Consider the following 14,880-nt stretch of genomic DNA (forward strand, 5'->3'; position numbering starts at 1 on the left):
CAGCTGTGCACAGTAGCTGGCTCCAGCATGTCCTGTTAGTATTTTTGGCTAGCCCAGAAAGTCTGGCCTTTTGTCTTGGAAATGGATCGCTCCACGATCCATAGATATCTTTGCTTTTGGTACCTCCATACTGGACTTCCAACAGGAAGCTTCAGCTGGTGCAGAATATGTCTGCCTGTCTTTTATAGGATGGGCTAACATGGGCACAACACCAGTGCTGTGTTCTGCTTCTCAATTTCACTTCTAGTTTCAGTTCACAATGCAGGTTATTCATTGATAAAGGACTGGATTCTCTGAGATCTGGCAATCTCAGAAACTGATTCTCTCCTCCTACCCCATTGCAGTAATCACAGCCAGCTGGAATGCTCTTGCTGTTGTCTCTAGTGGTGAGCTTCCTGAGGTTGATGGCATGGTACCCTCACTGGAGAAGCCCAGCACTGGCAATCATTCTTTGATGCCAGGTAGAATCCAATTTGGATAACTTTTAGGATAGCACAAAAGAGGAATTAATTCACTGTAGACCAAATTCCTAGGTGTTGTAACTGATTTACTCTGCTGCTTTCAATAACACTACCCCAATTTACACAAGCTGAGCATCCAGCCCTCAGTTTTACTTAATATGTTCCAACAGATAGGGCTATTTATCTTGTCGATGAATGTAGGAGTTGGAGATAGCTGGGTCTGAGTGACAATAGACAGCAATGGTTGCTTGTAGTAAATTTTGAAGCATGCACCTAAATATCAGAGAGAGGTGCAATATAAATGAATAATTAAAAGCATTTCCTGTGGCAAGAAAGCGAATACTCAGAGCTGTGGTGACAATGGATGGCTCTACTTGACCTGCAAGGCACACACCCAACACACGGCAGATACTATGCAGACTGTTGGTTCCCTTCTAGCCATCAACCCAAAAGACACAGGACAGTTGCTGTGCTGGGTGTTCACTGAGAGGTGATGTTTTCATCCTCTCTTTAGCCTACAATTAAATGTGAATGTTCACACCATAGCAAGTGACTGTATGCACATGTGTCACAGGAGATCTGTTGTCCAAAGGGACAGTCTATAGCCGCGTTAGAGAATGGAGTGGGACATAATTCAAGAGCTGGAATGCTGGAAGGAAATGTTCTGTCCCAGTAGTGGTTCTATCATTACATTTTAGGTCGTGCTGTATGGATTATACAGCAACCTACGAGTACATTTGATCATTATAGACTTTCCTGACGCAACATGTAGTTGTGCTGTTCCTGGAGCAAGTAGGGAACAAATTATGATGGAGAGTCTCAAGTCCTTACCTGCTCCCCCTGTGCTCTGGGCAGGAAGCAGGTTGCTTCACCTTTTCATGGCATAATTTCCCACTGTGCTCTGGACAGCATCTCAGGCCAATTAGCGGCAAAGCCATGTCTTCTCTAACCCTAATATTTGCAGTGGGAAGCAGCCACTGCCTTTCCCCTTACCCTTCTTGGCTGGAGTCTTAATGTGACTGGGGCTAAATAAAGGAGGAGTTACTCCCCTGTGTTTTTGAGTAAGGGGTGTGATGATCTAGCCCTAAGGGAGTTAGGGATGACACTTCAAAATATGTAACACAGAAAACGTCCTATTGAGGAGTATTTTAGAGTACAGTCCTGGAGTCTGACACAAAGTTAACTAAGGTGTGAGCTCCATGAAAGTAGCTCACAAATAATAGGTATTAAAGGAGGGTTTAATTATTGGAAGCACTGCTTGTATGTCAGCTATGAAGCTCCCAGTGACTTTAGTGGGAGTCAGACGGCTAAAAGGTCTACTTCCAGCTTCAAAAACCTACTCCCAAATTCTAAACCATAATACACCAGACCCTTGCCTATGACAGAGGAACACATGGGAGGTTAGAAGGGGAGGGAATGCACATGCCCACATACAAAGGAGGCATAATCCCTCATCCTTGGGCTGCTGTATACAGGGATGGTCTCCCAGCGGAAATTGTACTACTGAGAGCTACTCTAATTTATGTTGGCTACTAAGTTCTGGAGGGTCCCAAAACCCACAACCAGGGATCAGTGCAGTGTGTAAGTCTCAGCCTTGTCCAATTTCTTCCAGCCATGTTTTCCTGTGGCAGCATCAGGCTAGGAGGTGGCAAGAACCACAGCATCACCGACAGTATCAGAAAACTGGGGAATAACTAGAGAGCCAAGGTGGGTGAAGTAATATCTTTTACTGGACCAGCTTCTGTTGGTGAGAGAGACAAACTTTCAAGCTTCTTTAGCTCTGTGGAAGCTCGAAAACTTGTCTTTCAGACTCTCACCAATGGATGTTGGTCCAATAAAAGATATTACCTCACCCACCTTGTCTCTCTAATATCCTGGGACTGACACAGCTATAACGACATTGTATGTATTACCAGTAAATTGGTTTGAGTAGATCCCTCACCTCTGGAAAAGGAATGCACCGTCTGTGCTGAGACGTGACATTCTGGAGAGCAGTGACCTTTGGGGCCACATAGGGTGACCAGACATCCCGATAAAATCAAGACTGTCCTGATTTTTAGGATTTTGTCCCGCATCCCAACCAGAGTACAGTCGGGATGCCATTTGTCCCGATATTTTGTTTCCTGGTCTTCGGCGGCAATTTGGCGGAGAGTCCTTCAATTGTGGATGGTCTTCGGCGGTATTTCGGTGGTGCATGCTTCTGTCTTTGGCGGCAAGGTTTATTATCCACAGTCGAAATACCGCTGAAGACCGTCCGTGACTGAAGGGCTCTCCGCCAAATTGCCTCCAAACTCCTGGACAGGTGAGTGTAAAAAAAACAAAAACGCACCCCCTGCGGTGGTCCCGATATTTTCCCCTTAACATCTGGTCACCCTAGGGCCACACAATCTCCCTTCATACAATGGAATATTTGATGCTAGGTTTTAAAAGGCTCCAACCCCACCTGACTTACTTATCAGAATTCAGTAGAGTCTCCAAAGCAGTGAGGAAGCATGGGTCCGTACTGACAATCTACTTAATTATCATCCATATAGATCCCCATCTCCACAAGATTAATTTGCAGTAACAACCTCAAAAGGACTGAGCATTGTCAATGAAACACAGATTGCAAAACTGCTCTCCTAGAGTGGGACCCAGGTTCCATTGCTAAGGTGAGTGTAATGTTAAAATCTAGCCTTATATGTGTCTGCGAGAGAGAGATGCCCCAGACATGCTTTGGACTTAGTAAAAGTGATCTAAGGTACTGTGATACCTGTAAGATTATGAACAGGATTATATGCAAAGTCTGATTTACATATAAAATCCCTCAGAAATCTCTGTCCATCTCTCTTTCCCACCTTGGACTTCCCTCTGGGCTTATGTCAAAATGGCACAAGCTCTGGGAGACTTGAATTAATTGTATCATGGTACTATTTAAGACCTATTTTAACATCTAGACTATGCAACCTAGCTTCTCCTGGTAGTGTATGGTATAGGGCAAAACAGAGGGAGATTTACGGATTGAGTCAGATGGAAGTTAGAAATCACCTTAGTCAGGAATTTGGGGTGTGGACATAATGCTGTCTTGTTCTTGTCAAAACACTATATAGGGAGGAGTTAGCCATAAAGGCTTGGATCTCACAAATTCTCTTAACTGATGCAATATCTGTTGAAAATGGCAGGTAATATGAGATGCTTTTCCTTAAAATGATTTAAAATGGCAATTCCATCTTTTCCCATAAATACCACATTAAAGTCCAAGAAGCTAATGACTCATGGGAATATATGAATTAGTCCTTTCAAGAACCTCCTGCTTAAGAGTGCAAAGGATGGTATATTAATATAACTGTCAGATGCATCTTGTCTGAAGTCAACAACAGTCAGGAGTAATAACAAATATCCCACAGGCAAAGAGAATGTTGAAGTCAGTGGAGCACTCCCACTGTTAAGACACTCATATCAGAATCCTTTTCCTCTTTTAGACATAAGACTTTCTTGTGAAAGGCTTCAGATTTTCCAAAAGGATCTGTGGAACTTCCCAGGAACAAGTAAAGTTGGAAACATGCCATGAACCATACAGTGAGGCTGATGGATTTCAGATCTGGATGAAGTAATTGGTCCTCATATCTGTTATATGAGATCCAGAAGAGTTGGAAGTTCTGATGCCAGGTTTGCGAGACTTGAGAACCAGAACTGACTAGCCCAAGTAAAATATCACAGGAATTCTGTCCTGTCAGATTATTCTAAGATTCCAGTTTAGTAAAGACATGGGAGGTCTTGGTTACACTAAAGGGAAAAGTCGATCTAAGCTATGCAATTTGAGTTATGTGAATAGTGTAACTCAGATTGACATAGCTTAGATCTACTTACAATGGGGTCCACACTATGCAACATCAATGGGAGATGCTCTCCCTTTGACTCCCCTTACTCTTCTTGAGCAGGTGGAGTACAGGAGTCGACATGAGAGTGATTGACAGTTGATTTAGTGGGTCTTTACTAGACGCGCTAAATCAACCGCCAATGCATCGATCGCTGCAGTGTCAATCCTCCAGTAAGTGTAGACAAGCCTGGAGCAAAGGGACATAAGAATTCTTGCCTCCAATCCAGAAGGATGATGTCCATCAAGAAACTAGGATCGCTGATGTTCTAGAGCAGAACTGAAAGTACGCTATGTACTCCTTCCTGGAAAAGAGATCTAGTTAAGTTATTCTCCATCTCTGAAAGAAAGACATAGCCAGTGTCCAAGAGAGATGACTCATGCTGTGCACTGTAGTTCTAGCTCAGTTTATCAGCCAAGTTGTTGTCCTTGCCAGGAAATGCTAGAGAGATGATTTGATGCTGGATGCATCTTTCCGTAAACTGGACAGCTTCCTGGCACAGAGACAAGCCTGCTCTTGAAGACTATTGGAAGATATTGCACATTACCTGGGAGTGGTCTGTAAAGAACTGTACTGACTTGTTACCAATCTGAGGTAGGGAAACCCTGAAAGCCCAATGAACTGCCTTCACCCGATGAACTTGTTTTTCAATAAATTTGAATTGTGAGATGGTTTAAGAGGGCTCCCAGTGTCTATCTGAAGCATGTCACATTCACTTCCAGTGGCAGAGAAGGCCTGAGTCCTTCCAAACAGAGAGACTCAAATCACCTGGGGTATGGTTTAAAGAAACTGCCTGTTGTCTTGCTGAGGCTGATGTGCTTCCTTGAAGCAGGTCTGCAAAGTTCTCATTCTGAATCTGGCAAATGATGATATGCAAGTGGAGGAAGCAATGAGATTCAGAAGTCTCAGGAAGACTTGTTTAGCATTTGGATGCTCAATTATTACAGAGTATACAGAAAATTGGTCTCTTGTTAGTAATCAGTTGCAGATCTTGGGCCCAATTCTTCTGTCACATGGTATAAATCAAGAGTAAATCCACTGAAGTCAATAGTGTTACACTGATATGAAACTGGTGTCAGGGAGAGGAGAATCAGGTTTCTAATATCTAGAAGAGACATTATGAGTAAGGCTGTGAGTTTGTCATGGAGATCACAGAAGTCATGAATTCCAGACTTGTGCAGCAGCTGAGTGGCTGGACCACGGGCCACCTGAGCAGCTCGGGCAGCCCCTGGGCCACTTCACCCCTCTCCCCCAGAAGCAGCAGGAGTTTGGGGGTGTGTGGGAGGTGGCTTAGGTTGGGGGTTGGGGCACAGGAGGGGGTGAGGGCTACATGCAGCATTTACCTTGGAGGGGGAGTCCCTGAAAGCGGTGACATGTCCCTCCCTCAGCTCCTAGCTCCACGTGGTGCCTCTGCCCACAGGCACTGCCTCTGCAGCTCCCATTGGTTGCAGTTCCCGGCCAATGGGAGCTGCGAAGACTCAGGGGCAGTGTGCGGAGCTAGGAGCTGAGGGAGGGACATGTTGTTGCTTCTGGAGAGCCAAAAGGAACCCAGTAGGGGCAGGGCCAGCTCCAGCTTTTTTGCCGCCCCAAGTGGTGAAGAAAAGAAAAAGAAAAAGAAAAACCCAACTGAGTGTCACTGAAGAGGAAGGGAAGGAGTGAAGGACCCGCTGCCAAATTGCCGTCTCAGACTGAAGCTGAGGAATTGAGCTGCCGCTGAAATGCCGCTGAAGAGGAAGCGAAGGATTGAAGGACTCGCTGCTGAATTGTCACTGGAGACCTGAATGTGCCACCCCAATAACAGACAGAGTGCCGCCCCTTTCTATTGGCCACCCCAGGCACCTGTCCCCCCACTCCATCCTGGGTGACTAATATCCCAAAGTGTTCAGAGGGGTAATTTTTGGAGCACTACTGACTTGCATAGAGTGGGAGCAGGAGCAGGAGGAGGAGGTCAGCTCACACAAACACATACTGTAGAGTGGGTTCATGCAGATTGCATCCTTGGAACCCAGCCACTTGGTGTGAAACCAGAGTCACTAGCTTTGGAGGAATCAAGGCACTTGAATCTGACACATGTCCCATGTGTTGGTCTCTACAGGTCTGAGAAAAATCTCAGCACTGAGTACTCTTTAAAGCTGTTTCTCTTTCAATCTGAATGAGAACAGGAAGAATGCTCTGATCTATGGCACTTCTCTTCAGGCACCATAGCCTCTGATTCCTGAGAGTGCACAGGGTCAGCAGCTAACTTGGATCCATCTCACTTCTCTCTCAGGCCTTGTCTACACTACTCAGTTTTGTTGAAAAAACTCAGGTTTCATCAACAAATCAGTGGAGATGTACACACTGCAATGCTACTTCTGTTGACAAAACTCTCCTGCTTTGCCAACAAAATAAAACCACCTGCATAAGAGACATAGAGCTTTTTGCAGCAAAGTTATATTGACAGTGTTAGTGTAGACATTGTGCTTGGTTATGTCACTGTAAATGGCATCCAGAAGGTGTCCCACAATGCCCGTCCTGACCACACTGGTCAGCAGTTTGAACTCCGTTGCTCTGGACCCAGGTACAAAGGCATCCACTCTTCCCCCATTAAAGACCCAGGAGTTTCTGAAATTCCACTTCCTGTTTGCTTGGTGTGGAGGGCTCCAATCACATCTTCCCAGCTCACCCTGGTGGAACCACGCAGCAAACGCTCTCCCTCTTGGAGCACATCTGAGTTGTTGGACCTGCTGGCACTGTGGGGAGAGGAGGCCATGAAGTCCCAGCTCCCTTCCAGCCATAGGAACTTTGATACCTACAGTCAGATTTCTTGTGGCTTGTTGGATAAGGGTTATGAACAAGACACACATTGGTGCCATGTGAAGATAAAGGAGCTGAGACAGGGATACCAGAAGGCAAGGGAGGCAAACTGTCGCTTTGGTGCTGTGCCAAAGACCTGCTCCTCCTATAAGGAGCTGGATGCCACCCTTGGTGGTGACCCCACCTCCATCACCAATAGCCTGTGGAAACTTCAGCAGGGCTGGAGACAAGAGACAGTGGACTCAATCCCAAGGACGAAGTTGGAGGACAGTGTGAAGCACATGGCAGGGTCATCCAGTGGCATGGCAAGTCAGGATCTCTTTTCCACTCCAGAAGGGTCTAGCCAGTCCCAGCAGTCTGCCTTTGGTGTGCATGATGCAGGCGAGGAAAGCCCTGGTAAGTGCTTTTTTTGAGTTAATGCTGCTTGGCTATATGAGGTAGAGCAGTCCTTTGCTCTGTATGTTCTACAAGAGGGTGAAGGGACAGAAACGTACAAGACTAGCTGTTTTTGGGTGTATTCCATGTTCCTTTGTGCATCTAAGCAGTGTGGCGGAACAGTGTGTTAATGCACACTGAGATTTCATGGGAAGCCTCCTGAGAAATCTCTAGGAAACTTTCCTGGAGGTACTCGCCAATCCTCTGCTGAAGATTTCTTGGCAGATCTGATTTGTTCCTTCCCCCATTTTAGAAAACTTTCCCACACCAATCAGCAATCACTTGTGCAGGGATCAAAGTAGCAGACAGGCGAGCAGCATAGGGGCTGGGTCTGAAGCCACATGCATGCAGGAGACGAACCCTGGTATCCTTGCTTACCCTCAGGAATGAGATATCAACGTCAATGACCCCCCCACCTGTGGAAAATGGTGGCAAAATTTACAGTATTGTACCTTGTCGCCTGCAGTGATCCTCTTAAAAAAACACCTAGACCCTTTGCCCCCTCTTGAGTGCTCACTTGCACCCCCACCCCAGACTCACCATTTTTAGGGTGTTTTCCAAGATGTGTGCTTGCCAAGGGACAGTGAAAAAATGATTCATATGTAAAAAGAGGTGTATTTTACTATAATGATTCAGTGCTGTGCCTGCACTTACAATCATTCTTCTGTGTATTTTTTATTGTCTTTCTGCAGATGTGGCCTTCAGGGGAACCCCCTACACATCGACAGAGTGTTTCCGCCAGATAAGGAAGTGACCAGGTCAGAGTCATGTTCCGAGACATGCTCCAATCCTTAGAGGCCGAAAAAAGAGAACATAGGGAGTGGAGAGAGACTCTGAAGGAAAAATTTAAAATAGAAGGGCAGGACAGAAATGAGAGTGAAGAGTGCATGGTAAACAGTCAGGAGTGGATGGTAAAAGCGATGGAGGAGCAAACAGAGTCCCTAATCATGCTCCAGGCAGAAAACATGCATGCTTGTCTCCCACCCCTGCAGCTGATACAGAACTGCTTTCCCTGCCCTCGCCAAACTCCTCCCACACATTCCTTGCAACTTCCCGGAATGTCTCAATACCCCATTCACTCCACCCCTTCAGACAGCTTCCAAAATGATAGCTGGACTTACACACAGCTATGAGAGCCTACATTGCCCTGCCTTCTTATCTCCCTTCCCACCAAGCCTTTTGTGTGTCTTGTTAATTGGTGTTTAATAAAAATAAACTCTCCGAAAGATAACCAATCTTTATTTGTCTCCTACACATGGTGGTTGTTGGTGGTAGTAATACATAGTGGCAATTTGTTCGTTTGCTGACTAGAAATCCCATTCTGAAATCATCACAATTTTCATGCAAGTCGGCAAGTTAACAAAGCATGGCCGAGTGCTGTATGGAAAGACCCATAAGTGGTGCTCATTGTCAAAATGTTGCCTTAAAGTCTCCCTGATTTCAATAGCCCCCCATTGTGCCCCTCTAATAGCCCTGGTATATGTCTGCTCAAATTCAGCAGCCAGGTGATCCACCACCATGCTCTACTCTGGGGACAACTTTTCACCTTTAGCCTCACAAATACTATGGAATGTGCAGCAGGCTGCTATGACCACAGGAATATTTTCCTTATTTAGGTCTAAACTGCCATAAAGGCAGTACCAGTGTGCTTTTAATCTACCAAAGGTACATTCAGCACCTGCTCAGCCTATTGTTGAAGCACTTCTTGCTGCTGTCCAGGTTTCCCATGTAAGGCTTCATAAGTCATGGGAGTAAGGGGTACACTGAGTCTCCCAGGAACCCTATGGGCATTTCAACATCCCCCACTGGAATCTTCAAAGAAAATCCCTGTTTGGAGCTTTCTGTGCAGGCCAGTGTTCCTGAAGATCATAGAATATCAGGGTTGGAAGAGACTGCTGGAGATCATCTAGTCCAACCCCCTACTCAATGCAGGACCAATCCCCAGCTATTATTTTAGCCCCAGATCCCTAAATGGCCCCCTCAAGGATTGAGCTCACAACCCTGGGTTTAGTAGGCCAAGGCTCAAACCACTGAGCTATCCCTTCCTTGGAATGTGTGCTTCATGTACCTTCTTGGACCACCCAGTGTTAATTTTAGTGAAACACCCACTATGACCCATAAGTACCTGCAGTGCCATAGAGGAGTAACCCTTTCTATTGAGGTACTCCATCACAAGATGGACTGGGGCCAAAATTGGAATATGCGTGCCATCTATCACCCCTCTGCAGATAGGGAATCCCATTGCCACAACGTCATCCGTTATTTCACACACATTGCCAAGAGTGAGTCCTTCATAGCAGGATGCAATTAATGGCCCTGTATGCTTGTGTTACTGTAGCCCCAATAATCATCTTCCAGACTCCAAGCTGATTCACGACCGATCAGTAACAGTATGGAGTCACCAGCTTCCACACAGCAATGGCCACACGCTTCTCCACTGAGAGGGGCACTCTCATTTTGGTCTCCTTGCACCGCAGTGCTGGGGTGAGCTCTGCACACCGTTCCAGGAAAGTGGCTTTCCACATCTGAAAGTTCTGCAGCCGGTGATCATCATTCCAGACCTACATAATGATGCAATCCCACCACTCAGTGCTTGTTTTCCGAGTACAGAAGTGGTGGTCCATCATGTTCAGCTGCTCTGTGAATGCCAAAAATAATCTGGTGTTGTTTCTTTCCATGGCACACAGCCAGGCAGGCACCTTTGATTCCTGTTCAGATTGGGAGCTCATGATATACTGCAGGACCATCTGCGATGTGTTCATAACAGTGACCACAACAGAAGAGAGCAGTACAGGAGCCATCCTTTTGGACACAGATGGTAGGTGCACAGTAAACAAGGGCCATTGAAAAATGATGCAAAACGCAGTCGGAAGCCCACGGAATGCTGGGACAGAGCAAACTGCATCACAGGAAATTGAGCCCACACCCATGATGCGCTGTGATCCACTCTGCCTTCCTACCACTCCTAGCTGCAGAATCTGGCAAGTAGCAAAGCGGGATAGCTACCCACAGTGCACTGCTCTCACTGTCGATGCTAGAGCACCAACTGTGGACTCGCTCTGCCGACAGAAGGAGCATTGTGTGAACATGCAATGTAATTATACCGGTTTTTGATTGTCGGATAACTTTTGTGTAGTGTAGACAAGGCCTCACTCTCACTTGTGCTGGATCTAAGTCACGTCTTCACCTCCTCTGAGTCTATTTAACAGCCTCTTCATTGAGGTAGCTATTGGTGCAGAAACTCTTGAGAAAACTGCCTTAAAGTGGGAGCATAGTCAGCAACTGTGCCTGAAGAACCTCCTCCACCAGGAAAAGCTGCAGCTTTCTCATACCTTGCAGGCTTGAGGTGCAAAGTATACACAGGCCTTCAGTGTATGTCCCTCTTCTAAAAACAAAAGGCAGCAGATGTGCTGAGCTGTGTCAGGCATTGCAGCATAGACACAGTTTGCAGCCTGAGCACTTTAGAGCCCATCACAGGGCAATAGAAGCAAAACTATGGGAAAGACAATGGGAATCCAAACAGTGGATAAAATATTAGGAGTGGAATCAGACAAATCATGTAGTACAATGCCACTAACTGTCACAGAGAGTCACAGAGTTAGTGATGGATGGAGTGGCCTCCAGGTAACTTGGGCCAGTCTTATCAAGGACTCTGAAAAGGAAGACTGAAGCCTTGAATTTGGTGTAGCATTGTGCAGGGAATCAGTAAAGGAAGAGTTTCATAAGGCTAATGTTCTCCTGGCTGCCTGTAATGCTGAGCAGATGGGGTGCTGTGTTCTGGTCAAACCTAGGTAGCTGGAGGCCATGAATGTGTGCATTATTCCGACTAAGTCATTTTAAGCAATGTGGTGCAGTGGGTAGGGCACTAGACTAGGAGTCAGGAGAAATGGGTTATATTCTCATTTCTTCCACTGAATCACGGTGTGACTCTGCCTTTGAGTGCCTTGGTTTCTCCATCTTTGTAAAGTGCTTTGATAGCCTCAGATGAAAAGCATAAGATGAATGCTATGGATCATATAAAGATGACATGGGGCCACAAGCTGCCAAAACTCTTGAATTTCTCCAATGGCCTAGGGTGGGTTTACAAACCCAGGCCTTAAAAAAAGGGCCAATTCCCGTCTCCAGAACTGTATGGACACCTCATTGTTCTCCCACCTCTTACATTTTTATCTTGGTTCCAATGTTGAGCTGCAGAGGGGGGTGTTACCACAGTTCATACTTAGTAAGCAGCCAGATGCCAGACCCAATGATTCGGGATGTATGTAAACCAAGACTGTGAGGGAGAAGTGTCATGCTGCTGCTTTCCGGGGCTTGTAGAGGAATGGGGCAGGGCACTGTAAGCAGGGATTTGATGGACTAGAATTAAAACCATGGGATTGGACAGAGGAAGATCTTTGGACGGACAAGGTCTACCAACCTGAGGCAGCTCAGTTTTATATTCTGAAAATTTGGCGAAAGAGGGGAATTAGGAGGGGTAACTCATACTTTGGTGTATTCATTTTCAAAGCCTAATATGAAGTATGACCTTATCTCTCCCTACCTTCAGCTATTTAAGTACAAAGCACCTGGGGGCTCCCACAGGGCTTTCTGGTGCTCTTTGCATGCATCAGTTTAAACATAAAATCTGCTCGTACTCTGTTTCCTTTGTTAGCCAATGCTTTGTCTGAGCCTAACAAGATAACTGTGGTGTTTTTCCTCAGGGATCCATATTGACTGAGCCAAATGGAGGAGAGCGCTGCTCAAGGGCACTACAACACTGAGAGAAAGACCACGTCCTACATGCCAAGGACAAACCTGCACACAGAAAACAATTCTAAGTGGGCATCGACAGCAGCCCTCCTTTGGCTTGCCAAGAGTGGGGCTGTATCTGTACCTCTCCTATCCGTTCTCATAGCCATCTGAATGTGTCAGACAAAACCTTCAAATACACTAGCAGCAGTCATACATTTCATGGACTGTGAATTATACTGGCTCGTTTATCTTCCAGAGGAGCCTAGAACTCTGTCTTGATGGGGGTGTGTTCCCTGCTGATAAACATGTTAGCTTAAACACAATTGAAATACCCCATTAAAATGCAAGCAAGCATGTTTGGAGCCCTGTCCTTTCATATCGGGAGAACCTAGGCTATAACACAGCCAGCTAACACGGTTTCAGATGTGTTACCGTAACACACTTGAAAAGCCCCGCTAAGATGTAGGACATTGTTTGAGCATTGAGACATAATTTAAGGTGGTAAAGCAAGTTAAAACACTAGACCTTGAGTTCTTGGGTAGCAGTGAACATGCAGTTGGTAGCTGCTCTTGATCTTAAGTGTATGTTTGTCTAAAAGACAAAGCCATATAATTCATGTTCTCTGTTCAGGACAGGAAGGATGGTTGTGCCAATTTTCAAATTGCCAACTTTCAAATTGCACGAAACTGAACACCTTTGCTCCTCTACCCTGCCTCTTCCCCAAGGCTCTGCCTCTGCCCTGCCACTTCTCTGAGATCCCACTCACTCCAGCCCCCCTCCCTCCGTTGCTCAGTCTCCCGCACCCTCACTCACTTTCACTGGGCTGGGGCAGGACGTTGGAGTGCGGGCTCTGGGCTGGGGCTGAGGGGTTTGAGGTGCAGGAGGGAGCTCCAGTCTGGAGCCAAGGGATTTGGAGTGCGGGAGTGGGCTCAGGGCTGGCGTACAGGAGGGAGTGTTGGGTGCAGGCTCCAGGAGGGAATTTGGATGCAGGAAGGGGCTCAGGGCTGGGGTAGCGGGTTGGGGTGTGGGAGGCAGTTTGGGGTGCTGGCTCCATGAGGGATTTTGGGTGTAGGAGGGGGTTCCAATCTGGAGCAGAGAGTTGGGGTGCAGGTGAGGAGCGCAGCCTCTGGGATGGAGTTAGGGTATGGGAAGGGGTTCTGACCTGGGGCAAGGAGTTGGGTTGTGGGAGATGGGTCAGGGTGCAGGCTCCAACTGGGCAGCATTTACCACAGATGGCTCCCAGTCAGTGGCTCAGCAGGGCTAAGGCAAGCTCCCTGCCTACCTGGCTCTGTGATGCTCCCAGAAGTGGCTGGCATGTCTGGTCACTATGCGGAGACATGGCCAGGTGACTCTGCATGATGCCCGCACCCACAGGTGCTGCCCCCACAGCTCCCATTCGCTGCTGTTCCTGGCCAATGGGAGCTGCGGAGATGGCATTGGGGGCAGGGGCAGCACATGGAGTTTCCCTGATTGCCCCAGTGTGTAGGGATTGCAGGGACATGCCAGGAGCTGCGCGGAGCCAGGACAGGGACAGAACCTGCCTTAGCCCCTCTGCGCGGCCACTGGACTTTCAATGGCCCAGTCAGTGATGCTGACCAGAGCTGCAGTCCCTTTTCAACCAGGCAGTCTGGTCGAAAACCAAACACCTGGCAACCCTAGTTGTGTGGTTAAGGCTCAAGACTAAGGCCTGGTTTACACCTAACCCTAGCTACATCGCTTAGGGGTAAGAAAAGATGTAGTTAAGCCCGAGCATAGTCACACTAGGTCGATGGACAAATTTTCCTATCGACATAGCTACCACCTCTGGAGAGAATGGATTAAATACAGCAATGGAAAAAAACCCTCCTTTGCTGTAGCCTGTGTCTACACTAGAGTGCTATAGGGCACAGCTGCAGCACTATAGCTGAGCTGCTGTAATATCTGTAGTGCAGACAAGTCCTACAACTCAGAAGTCCTGGGTTCAATTCCCAGCTTTGCTTGTGACTTCAGGGAAGTCACTTAACCTTACCGAGGTCCCTAGCTATAAAAATACTGCTATTCCCACATTTTCATTGTCTACTGAGATTGTAAACTTTTTGGGACTGAGATCATCTCTTACCCAAGCACAAGGAGATCCTGATTCTGGTTAGAACCTATAGTCACAACTGTAATACAATTAATAATGATGACAAGAGCATATATTATACACATTAAACATGAGGTATTTTGGTTATTGTGTGAGAAACTTTACTCAGTGCTTCTCCTTTATTTTACACGGCTCTAGCCAGCTATTACCCCCTCATTTTTATGTGTCCCAAATTCACACTGAAAACTATTTGCCTATATTTGGCTCTATTAAATAGTAAGTTGCTGTAATTGGGTGTTTACTACTGAACAGTTGACAGAGTTTTAGATTTATTTGGCCCTCACCACAGATCTGAGCAGTGGCATCTCTGTGCTGCTTCAATGCTTATGTGACATCAAAACTGGCTGGAGTTCAATTCCAATAGACCAGAGGTTCTCATTAGCAGAAAATGCAATTGATCAACTCCCTCGCTCACGCAAAAAAAGAAGAAAAAAGCCAAATACAGACACTAGTATTCAGTCCCTGCTAGACACTG

Source organism: Gopherus evgoodei, chromosome 2 (genome assembly GCF_007399415.2).
Source record: "Gopherus evgoodei ecotype Sinaloan lineage chromosome 2, rGopEvg1_v1.p, whole genome shotgun sequence".
Lineage (NCBI taxonomy): Eukaryota > Metazoa > Chordata > Testudines > Testudinidae > Gopherus > Gopherus evgoodei.